Source organism: Bombus pascuorum, chromosome 13 (assembly GCF_905332965.1).
Source record: "Bombus pascuorum chromosome 13, iyBomPasc1.1, whole genome shotgun sequence".
Classification (NCBI taxonomy): domain Eukaryota; kingdom Metazoa; phylum Arthropoda; class Insecta; order Hymenoptera; family Apidae; genus Bombus; species Bombus pascuorum.
Window position 1 is genome coordinate 10,222,809 of NC_083500.1, and position 10,973 is coordinate 10,233,781.

At 36.5% G+C, this 10,973-nt stretch overlaps 1 long non-coding RNA gene across 1 annotated transcript; it reads right to left on the reverse strand.

The window, feature by feature from the left end:
* LOC132913639 (uncharacterized) lies at positions 1-2,695 on the reverse strand. The gene is made up of 3 exons (XR_009659418.1): positions 2,570-2,695; positions 2,139-2,220; positions 1-2,060 (listed from the first exon to the last, which is right to left on the reverse strand). It is a non-coding gene; the product is annotated as an uncharacterized LOC132913639 (long non-coding RNA).
* Between the last annotated feature and the right edge of the window lie 8,278 nt (positions 2,696-10,973).

Below are 10,973 nucleotides of genomic sequence, written 5' to 3' on the forward strand. Positions count from 1 at the left end.
TTCGAAAAATCGACAGGCAAGGCTCAAGACTAATGGTATGCTCCATTCTTGATGCCAGCTTCGCCTTCGATTTCTCAAATCAAATTTCCTGAAACAGGTTGGACACGCGAAATCGCGCCTACCCGTCCAGAGACTGTGCCAACCTGCCCGACCCTACCTACTTATAATTAACACTCATACCAGAAAGTATGCTACCTATCCTACCTAGCTCTATATTTAAAAAATAGCAAAACAGACAACACACCAACACACTCACTCCACGGTTCTCACACATAACCCGGGCGCAAGAGCCTACACTAGAGAGACGTCCCGGGACGCCTCCGACACCCGAGTTTGACATACAACTTTCACACTCTAATGTACGTACCATTTTCCTGAAATCGACTGACGATGGCTAGCGACCATTGCGTAAAAATGTTCTGTATATTTCAACTTTAATTATCCAGGTATATTTAAATTTCAATTTTAATTAAATACTCATGATCGTATATAATCATGTATATGCACATCATCTAAAGAAATAATTTGACTAGAACAGATCATCGTATTTTAATCAATGTAATTTTCACTGCAGTTTAATACTGACATTAATAATATTACTATTTATGATCCATTATACCTATTTATTAATATTGTTATTTCCAATGGTTATTGGATTCATATTTTCGAATCCATAACTATTTCAAGATTATAATAAATAACAAGAACGACGCAATTCCACAGCCTAACCACATACACACTCGGTGGAAAATACGTCGTGCACGATACGCTAACGCAACGTCAGTCGCTGAAAAAATTGTTAAGCTTATAGACTACTCATCATGCCCATTGCCTTCCTCCCACCCACGACGCACCTGGGCACGTGAGTGAGATTCTGACAATGAACATGGAAGGGGTTAAACCTGAAAATCCTATGCTAAAAATATGATTAACTTATTTATTATATTTTGTATCTAACGGGCTAATATTCTTTGATTTTGCAATCCAATTTCATTTCAAATTTTAATAATTTTATTTTACTTTATTATTTTAATGAACAATTAAACTATTAAACTGTAATGAAGGAAATTAACGAAGAATATACATATTTATTAAACAGAAATTAAGATTTAATGCAAGTAATATTTATATCAATAGATAACAATAAACTCTAAATGAACTCTATTACTCGAAATATCCTCAGGCGATATTTTTATCAAAACACATCTTTGAAAACACAAAGGAACGTTCAAAACTTGTTTTGATTCTGAAATCTGCCTGTCGCGAAGTGTTTTCTTGCACGTGAAATTTGATAACATCCAACATAACGGGCAGAGAAAGTTATACTTTAACATATACTTCCCTATTTCATATTTTTACTGAAATTATACTGTGTATACTTAAATAATAAAACTGTTCCATACCATCGTTAAGTAAAAGATTAAAATAAATATTATTTATAATCTTCATCAGCATTATAATAACTTTAATCATAATTGAATTTCCATATTAACGAAGTCTGAAGGTATCAGACTTCTTCACTACAAAATACTTAAACGAAGTCATTTTGTCGTTTATTTCAATACTCATATATATATATGTTTATATAGATATTTGGACTTTATAAATATATAGTAATGCCGAATATAATTTAATTTTATAAATAATTGTATTGAATATATTGTATACTTTTCAATGATATGTATATATATACTAATTATATCTAATAATATAATAATTATAAAATAATATAATAAAACGCGATGTGCAAGAAAACCTATCCTGAATTAATAAATAAAATATAGACCAGAAAATGTTACTACTCACGGGTATAATAAATACCCGGGGTCACTATACTCGTCAAAAATTCTACGTATACAACCAATCACCCGTGTCGATTCGGACCTTTCATCCTACGACATGATTGAGTGACCAGAGGAAGAAAAATGCATGCGACTCACCATTAAACGCGAAGAACACTGTCATCGATATCGTTGTATCCTGAAGGAAGTCGTGATCAAGCCGGAATCATCAATTCGGGATCGTCAATTTCGATGGAACAAGTGAAGGCTGGAAGAAACCTGTGAAAAAGCGTAGAATATTATAATTTGTTTTTAAGGATGGTGTTGATTACTTGAAAAGTGTAAAATAATAAAAACCTGATCTTCGTAAGATTGAGAAAGTCCGATATTGCCACGGTAAAAAATTGTGCGGGAAATGCAGCAAAATTCAACACATTTACTGTGAATATGAAAATCTTCTGTGTTTAATTATTTACAAATATATTTTGGGATACATAGATTAAAACAACGAAATAATTCTTATAATTCATTTATAACAAAGAAATTATTCGATATATTCAACCTAGCAATGCGATTTGTATAATCTTTTCTAATTGTATCCTAAAACTTTCCTGTCTTGCATCTTAAAAATCTTCATATTCTCAAAAAAGTATGAAATTGTTAATTATTCTATTACATATATCATATACGTGTCATGAGAAAAATAATTGTATACTAAATATTTTCAATGATTCAATGAAAAGACAATACAAACGTGACTGCTTTCATTAAAATGAGTGAAACATTACCAGATCACCGGAAGCCATTAAATTAATCGAGAATCGCCATATTTTCGTCTATGTTATATTTCGTCGATATGTCGTTCTATATTTCGTTGCATATTTCGTCCATATTTCGAATTTATATTCCTTTCGTGCCAACCACATCATTAACCAGCTACCTGTACAAAAGAAAAGAAATAATCTAAAATAAATACACAAAGCTAGAATCAAATACATTAAAAACAAATAACGATCGAATATGAAATCTAATTCAGACGCACAAAATACAAACTATCGATAAGTAACAGTCAACGTATGATCAAGGGCAAAATAAAAAGGAACCCAAAAGAATACTTGATTTTCTTATAATAATAAACTTATGTAATAAAACAAACCTATGCCTCGTAGTAGTATAAGAAGGTAACAAGATAGTAGAACAAATTTGTAGTACGCAATTGACAGGATACGTATCAGAAATGTTAATTCATACGTCTTCACGCAACAAGCTTCCACAATCGACTGCCCCGCAACCCGCAGCTTCGTCCATCAACTTTCGTACTGGGGTGGGGATGTTTCGACTGGCGGCAAATCGACCGCGTTTGAATCAACAATTGTTGGAAGTGTATCTATCTCCGAACGTATCGTATTTCGCAGATAGAACGTCAAGCAAATACGTATATACATATGTACGTATATATTATACATTATTATACATACAGTGACTGATGAAAATATTTCAACATTAAAGGTGTAATTTTTTTATAAATATGTATATATATTGATTAACGTTTTCGAGAAATATAGTTAAAAAATTCAATGGTACTTTACAATAAAATAAATACTTTTCGTATTATGCTTATCTGTACCAATGCTATCATAAAATTGATCGAAAATTGTGCATCCTTTTTAGGAATATAAAATGTCAGACGTGAATATCATATTTCTTAAAGATATTTCTATGTACATAAATAAATACAATCAACTAAAATAATCTGGTCGCGCCATCTATGATGAACTACCGATACTTTTACTACTGGTTAGTGTTCACTGATTCGCTGCCAGATGGCTCCATCCATTATATCCATAGGACACTGCATCAATTACATGTATATAATTAATTAATTACAAAGTTAAAGTCTCTATTTAATTCCTAAATAATTCAAAAATTATGCTTGTAAGAGAAGTTTGATCTTTTAATTTCGTCATGAGGAAATTACTTCACTCTCTGCCGCTAGATGGTCATAGTATGTCCACGTTTCGATCAAATTTTTATTTAAAAAAAAACTAATTAAAAAGATTAATTCGTGAACTTTTATAATCGCGTCCCTCGAATTATAGCCTCGGCTCTCTTCCTACTTTTTTTTTAATCCAGGAAATGCTCATATAAAAATTAACAAATTCTATATTACTCGATAGATGTAGATTCTCCTTTGAATTTCATTTTCCGCCAGCTAAGCTCGATACTTGCAACTAAATTAAATGCGAACATAGCTCGACATACGTGCACCATCTTTCACACAGTTTTGCAAACGAATTTCCGTTTACTAAATTAATTATTAGCAGCAATTGCAAAACCATTACTATCACACAGTAGCTATACGATAATAGCATTATAATCACAATTTCTCCTATACATACGTATCTCCTATCAACATGATTATTATCGAACCTAATGAGAAACCTAACGCAGTAGATCTACTCGACTAAATTTCAACATCCATACGCGATAGATCAGCAAATTAAATCGCAAATCCACCGGGAAGCTAAGATAAGCTACACTGTGCTAGATTTCCACCACCGACGTGTATGATAGATGGACTGTACGCCCGTATCTTAATATTTAAGATTTCCAACAATCGGATCATCAATTTATCCCGAAATGCGAAAAATCTTAGTTCTACGATTCACCAAAAATTCTCTCTCCTATCGTGTCAAGTTGCGCAGCGTTAAATGACTACGTGATAGATGGATGGGTGGCACGTCGATCGTTCTTGTTGGCAAGGGGTTGCGTTAAATTGTGTGGGCCGATTTGTGTATACGTATAGTTGTGGGTCGCTTTTACAGCTGCGAGGGTCGACGCGGAAAGCGCGTGCAAAAGAGAGAACCCTGGAGCGGACGCGACGAGAGAGAAAGAGGAAAAGAACGAAGCTCTGGCTTCGTTCTCGAGGAGAACCTTCAAGAGCTTGGCCCGCAGTTAATTGCCAGCATTTAATGAGCGCTCTTTGACGCGCCGCGCGAACCGCCGCTGTAACACTCGTAATGGCCGGTGCTTTTCTGACGACTCCGGCCTCTCTTTCTATCTTTTTCCTTTTCTCTCTGTTCGCGTGGTACAGATGTACCAGTTCTCTCTGAAGCTGCCAATGCGCGTTCCCTCTGCCTATACGCGGCTTGCCTGACTGGTAAATGAAAATGGCCGCGTATTATCGAGCCACGCTCGTGTAATGTACTTTAGTATAGGTTATTGCTATAGGTGCATAGGTGGATACCCAGCCACCGACGAAAACCACTTTAACGATTGAGATATTAGCTGGCCAGCTTGCGCGAGAGGGAAGAGGATGACGAAACGAGCCGTTTCAACGATGTAGCCGGTCGCGGCTGATAGTTTTGTTGAATCATTTGCTCTGTCAGAACCGTTTGCCAGCGCTTTTTGGTCATGTTACGTGTGGTTCGTTGACTGCATCTATTAAATGTACGTGTTAGATCTTCAGACACATGAGTTTTTACTGGCCCTCCATAGGTCACTGTATCATAGGTAGAGGTCTAATAGTCTTTATGGGTGAATGAAAATATTTTTTCACTTATTGCACGTTGCATCAATCTCTTATTAAGACTGCGTAATCCTTCAAACCATTCGGTGGAATTACTACGAATAGTATACAGATATTATGAATCCGAAGTAGCTATTCATCGATGCATTACGAGTCATCGCTGTATAATAACGGTAAAATACATCTATATTAGTGTCAATGCGTCGTTCAATTTCTGACAACGCCAGTTGCAATTCGAGTAAAATGATTTGCATAATTATTGATATCCACTTGCGATGGATCTTTCATCGCCAGACTGTTACAAAGGAGAATTTATTAATACCGATTAATTTGTAGTTTGTAAAATTTGACTCGTAACATTGCTTCAATTGTAAGGGATTTACCGATGGTTTGTCGCTATCCCCAGAGAGTTTCAGTTTTTCACTGAAATATTTGGAATCTCGCTTTGAAGAGACACATGGTAGACGAGGCCTGCTGCTCGTGGAAATATTCCCGAAGGACGACGATCCACCTAATTGTCATCCATTCACCCCTTTTCTCGCGCCGGGATGCGGCTCACTCGTCTCCCGTTTCTTGGGACCGAGGCTGAAAAAGCGAAAGAACCAGCACTATTACTTATACATTGACGTATTTTGACAAGTCTCTCGGTGTCACACAGTGGAGACAGTTTACCCTCCTACTGACGCGACTATAGTTGGGAACAATTTGCTCGCGAGAACCTGGTGGGCGTGATCTCGATGACGATTAATTTTACGAGGAGCAGGACTTTTTCGGAGACCCTCTTCGCTGAACCGTGTGCACCGTATTTCGTACGCATTGAAACGTTTTAGTCAAATATTTTTGGAAATGATTCTGCGTAGGTACAGAGTACTGAAGGATTTGGATTGCTGAATGTTTTGCTTAAGAATGGAAAATAAATATAAATTAAAAGAAGAAATAGAAGTTTACAACTGATGTTTTTACTGCAATCGTTTACGACAAAATTACGTTTTCTATCGAAGGAGAATTTCTCTAGTTTAAGGAAAATACTATAGAATAGAGCTTACATCGGAAGCTTACTCCATATTCGTCAGTTATTCTACTTACTCGGTAAAATTAAAGTTTAGACGAAATTACAAGATTTTGACACATCAACAAGCACATTTTCATTGTGCAAGAGGCAAACGAATTTTTATATAAAATGTTATATGTACGCGTCTACTAACGACATTCCACTGGAGATGTTTCTTTGTAGTCGTCCCATTTTACACGAATTTTTCCAAGATATAGATGCCAGACATTTTCTTGAAAACTTCCGGTGAATCATTCCCGATAGACCGATTGATCATTTTACCTATAGACACCTGGAAACCTCTGGCCAGGTTAGATCTACGCGCAGATTCAGGACTGTCTTTGAAAATCACTCTTGGGACCAGGCGTTCGAAATTGAATGATCTCTGTTCGCTGGTGATGGAATTTGCTCCTGAGAGTTTCGTTTTCACTGCTTGCCATTCGACTAAATTGTCTTTTTGTCTCGATATCGACTGTTCCGAGAATCCCCTATAATAGTATTATTCGTAGCTTCCCGAAACTTCCAAATTATTTTGTACGTGTAGAGTTTGATTTAAAATTTAATGAAAATATATATTTACACCTCCGGTCGTTAGTATCTACGTATTAGGAAACCTGATTGTATTAGGTTGTCTGAAAAATGTCTTTCTTTTACAGACCCGTCTTTTACAACGATGCATCTTTATGCGAACATGAAACCTAATCTATCGAACGTTGTGATCCTTATTTTGATAGAACAAAATGGATCATACGTAATTCGACAAAATAATATAAAACGGAAAATGTTGTGCATCCATTATTTCCTCATAAAACAAAAGAAACTTTGACTAATATTTAGTAAACATTGAACACTCTCCGCTGCTATCGTTTCCTAATTATTTTATTACAGACCAATTGCTTTATTCTCACAGCGCCTTATAACGTAAAATTTATTAGACTTTTCCAACAAATATAACGAATAGGTGTCGCGATACTTATGACCTGTAAGTGTATTTGCATCATCTTGCGTAAGCTAGTAACACGAAAGGAATTGACGCGTAATATGATTTAAGCGAGCAATGTGAACATTGATCAGCAGCTCTCTTGGGCAAATCCATTAAACGGGAAACACAGGGATACATTGAAAAGGGCAAAAGCGAGGGATGGTGCCGAACCAATTAATTTATAGGACAGATACAGCCACGGTTTCACTTTAATCAGAGCCGAGACTGAAGGAGGCTCGTGTACAGCCATTTTACGTGAAATTTATGTACCCTCTCGAAGAAGCGAAGAACGAAGCGCGGAGTCCACGATCGGACACGCTGTTGCACACGGCTGCTCGTCATTAGAGGGATAATGCATATCTTAATGATTACGAAACGAAACACTGACACGATGCCTGGATACGTAAGTGCACTGGTGAATGGCGACGAGGCCTGGCGACTCAGCCCATCCACAATCTTGCAACCGTCCCACGCTCCTGCAATCAGCTCCCCATAAACTACAATCACGACACGTGCTATCCCTGCGGTGGATCCTGCGCTCCCTGTAAACAGGCGATAGCTGCGAAGGATTAAATCCTCCGGAAGATGAATTCAAAACGCTCGCGGATCACGGTTTAACCGTCCAGCCGGTATACCGACGCTGTACCATGCAATTAATAGTGATTCCGCTATACGGTTACTGTGTATGTATAACGTATAGTCTGCGGATAACGTGATAATAGGTGTATGTGGATCGAAGATGATGTGTTAAAGTGATTTTGTTTTGGTTACTGCTTAGTTTGTTTCGTGAGTTTTTATCGGCAGCAAATTTTTACCGTGCGATTTAATTAATTGCAATGCGCTGACGACGAATTGAATTTTTTTTTTTAAAAAAGACTTATTTCTAGCGTTTGGAGCTTTTCATTTTGTAATTACAAACTACTGGTATATAAAGCTTGGTTATCAATTAATTGTGCTACATCATGGTATCTACAATTGAATTCTTTTGCAGACTTGCTTCTGATATATTTCAAGTATCTTATTTTGTAATTATAAACTACTGGTATATAAAGCTTGGTTGTCAGTTATTTGTGCTACATTGTGGTATCTACAATTGTATTCCTTTACTGCCTTGCTTCTGATATACTTCAAATATTTTATTTTGTAATTACAAACTACTGGTATATAAAGCTTGGTTGTCAATTAATTGTGCTACATCGTGGTATTTAGAATTGAACTCTTTTACAGGCTTGCTTCTGATATACTTCAAGTACCTTATTTTGTAATTATAAACTACTGGTATATAAAGCTTGGTTGTCAATTAATTGTGCTACATCGTGGTATCTCTACAATTGAATTCCTTTGCTGCCTTGCTTCTGATATACTTCATGTACCTTATTTTGTAATTATAAACTACTGGTATATAAAGCTTGGTTGTCAATTAATTGTGCTACATCGTGGTATCTACAATTGAATTCTTTTGCAGACTTGCTTCTGATATACTTCAAGTATTTTATTTTGTAATTACAAACTACTGGAATATAGAGCTTGATTATTAAAATGATTAATAATAATAAGTTAAAAGTGTATGTATCTACTTAGTTCGGTGATGCGTTAAAATAATGTGCTTTTGTTTTGGTTATTGTTTAGCTTGTTTTACGTATTCTGACTGTTGGTTGATTTTACGTGGTGTTTCAATTAATTGTGCTACATTGTGATATTTACAATTGAACTCTTTTGCAGGCTTGCTTATGATATACTTCAAGTATTTTATTTTGTAATTACAAACTACTATCGGAGCTGAATTATCCAGATTCATGATCGGTTCTGTAAAATGTTATATTTGTTAAAAAATCATAAATACTTTTGTAATTTTCTACAGCGGTTTCAGAGTTTTTGGTTGTTTTCCAGATTCTTTCGCGTATTTTTCTTGTTGGTCCATGTTTACGCGTCTCCAATTACAATCGTGATTAACAATGCTCTATTGACAATAAATATTAACGAGGATACAAAGAAAATAAAGCTGTAATGGCAATGCACAGGGTTCGTGTCTTAACGCGGCTGTAAGCCCTATTGTGTTGGATTATAACGCTCGTCCAGACGATTCCAGCTTGTTTTTCGGCTAATCTCAAAGGTGATTACACGCGAATCAGAGAAGATTCCTTTGTCGCAGCGGGGAATCAGCTCGAAATGCCTAACGCCCGAAGAAAGGATGAAGAAGATTGATCATTGACGTATTAAAATATGTCACGTGATCTCTTGAAATTTGTACTAGCCTTTGTATCATACAAAAAGTGTTTGAAGAGACTGAAAGAATTTATACCTTTGGTTACTTTTTACATCTGCTACGAATGTAATTAATTGAAGCTATTACGTTTGAAGATTCACAAAAGAAGAACTGATGGGATTAGAAACATTTTCTGTTTCTTAGAAGAAACCAATTCTATAGTTCAAAACCCTTTTGATCGATCGCATTTTGGCAACAAAATCTTACAAAAATAAATACAAATGCTTTAGTAGCTAATGTTACCTATTTAAATATTTCTGTAGATTATTCCGTGTAACATTTGATTTACTAAAAGTTTGGCACGTAAAAACAGGTTTATGCACCAATTTAGGCTGTTTACATGTTTACCGTAAACGCAGCACGAACGATTGTCACGATTCGCGTTGCTCTACTTGCCAAAAGGAAAACAAATCAAATCGAAATCTATATATTCAAGGAAAGAAGATAATTTGTCGCTCCTTCTAACTGGCAATATTCCTTAAAGCATAGAAAATGAGTTGCTTTTGTTCGACACGAAGATGCATCATCGATCCCTAGGGTTTCGCGATTCAATTAAACGCACGATCACTCGTCAAATACAATTCATTTTAATTAACGACGCGAATCGAATCACAGACACAGCAACGACTATGACGTGTACGAAATAGATTCCTCTGAACCTTACACGATCCCATTGGTCGAATCACGCGATGCAGCTTCTACCAGGGTTACCAAGTTTCGCGATCGACGTTCTGATTTTGATAAACAGGGTCGCTATCGTTACGAAAACGAACAAAACTTTCCAACGAAGATCAAATCCACCGAATGAAAGAAGAGAAAATAAGAAATAAAGTTGGAATATCCATACGTCCTGTGAAAATTGTTCCTCGTTATCTACAGGTAGATGCATTTCGTTCCTTATTTCCTTAGCTCTTGCACCCTACCATAGAATGGTCCTAAGCTATTTCGCGATGTACTCCAAATTTGATCATTCGAAGATGGAGTTTCAAGATGTAGAAGCTTAGCTGATACGTGTAACCCTGTGTTTTAGCACATTATCGAGAAACGATCGCGTTCGATTAAACGTCATTACATTTAGCTACCGATCCTACCTCCACCGGTCGGACATCGAAAGAGCGTGAGGATACGCGTGGAGAGCAAGCCGAAGAGGCCTGCGCTCGCGAAGGAAAGGAGAAAGTCGGGCGGAGTCATGGAAGAGACCACCTCCACCTTCAGGAGGTCACCTTCGAGGTGACCAATGCACCGCTCGACTAGAGCCATCAAGGTGCTCTTGGACCCAGACGTTCCCACCTCGACAGGGCCCCTGGACGAAGGCGGAGTCTTCTTTGCCCTCGGTGTTACCTCGGCCTTTCTTTTCCTTTCTT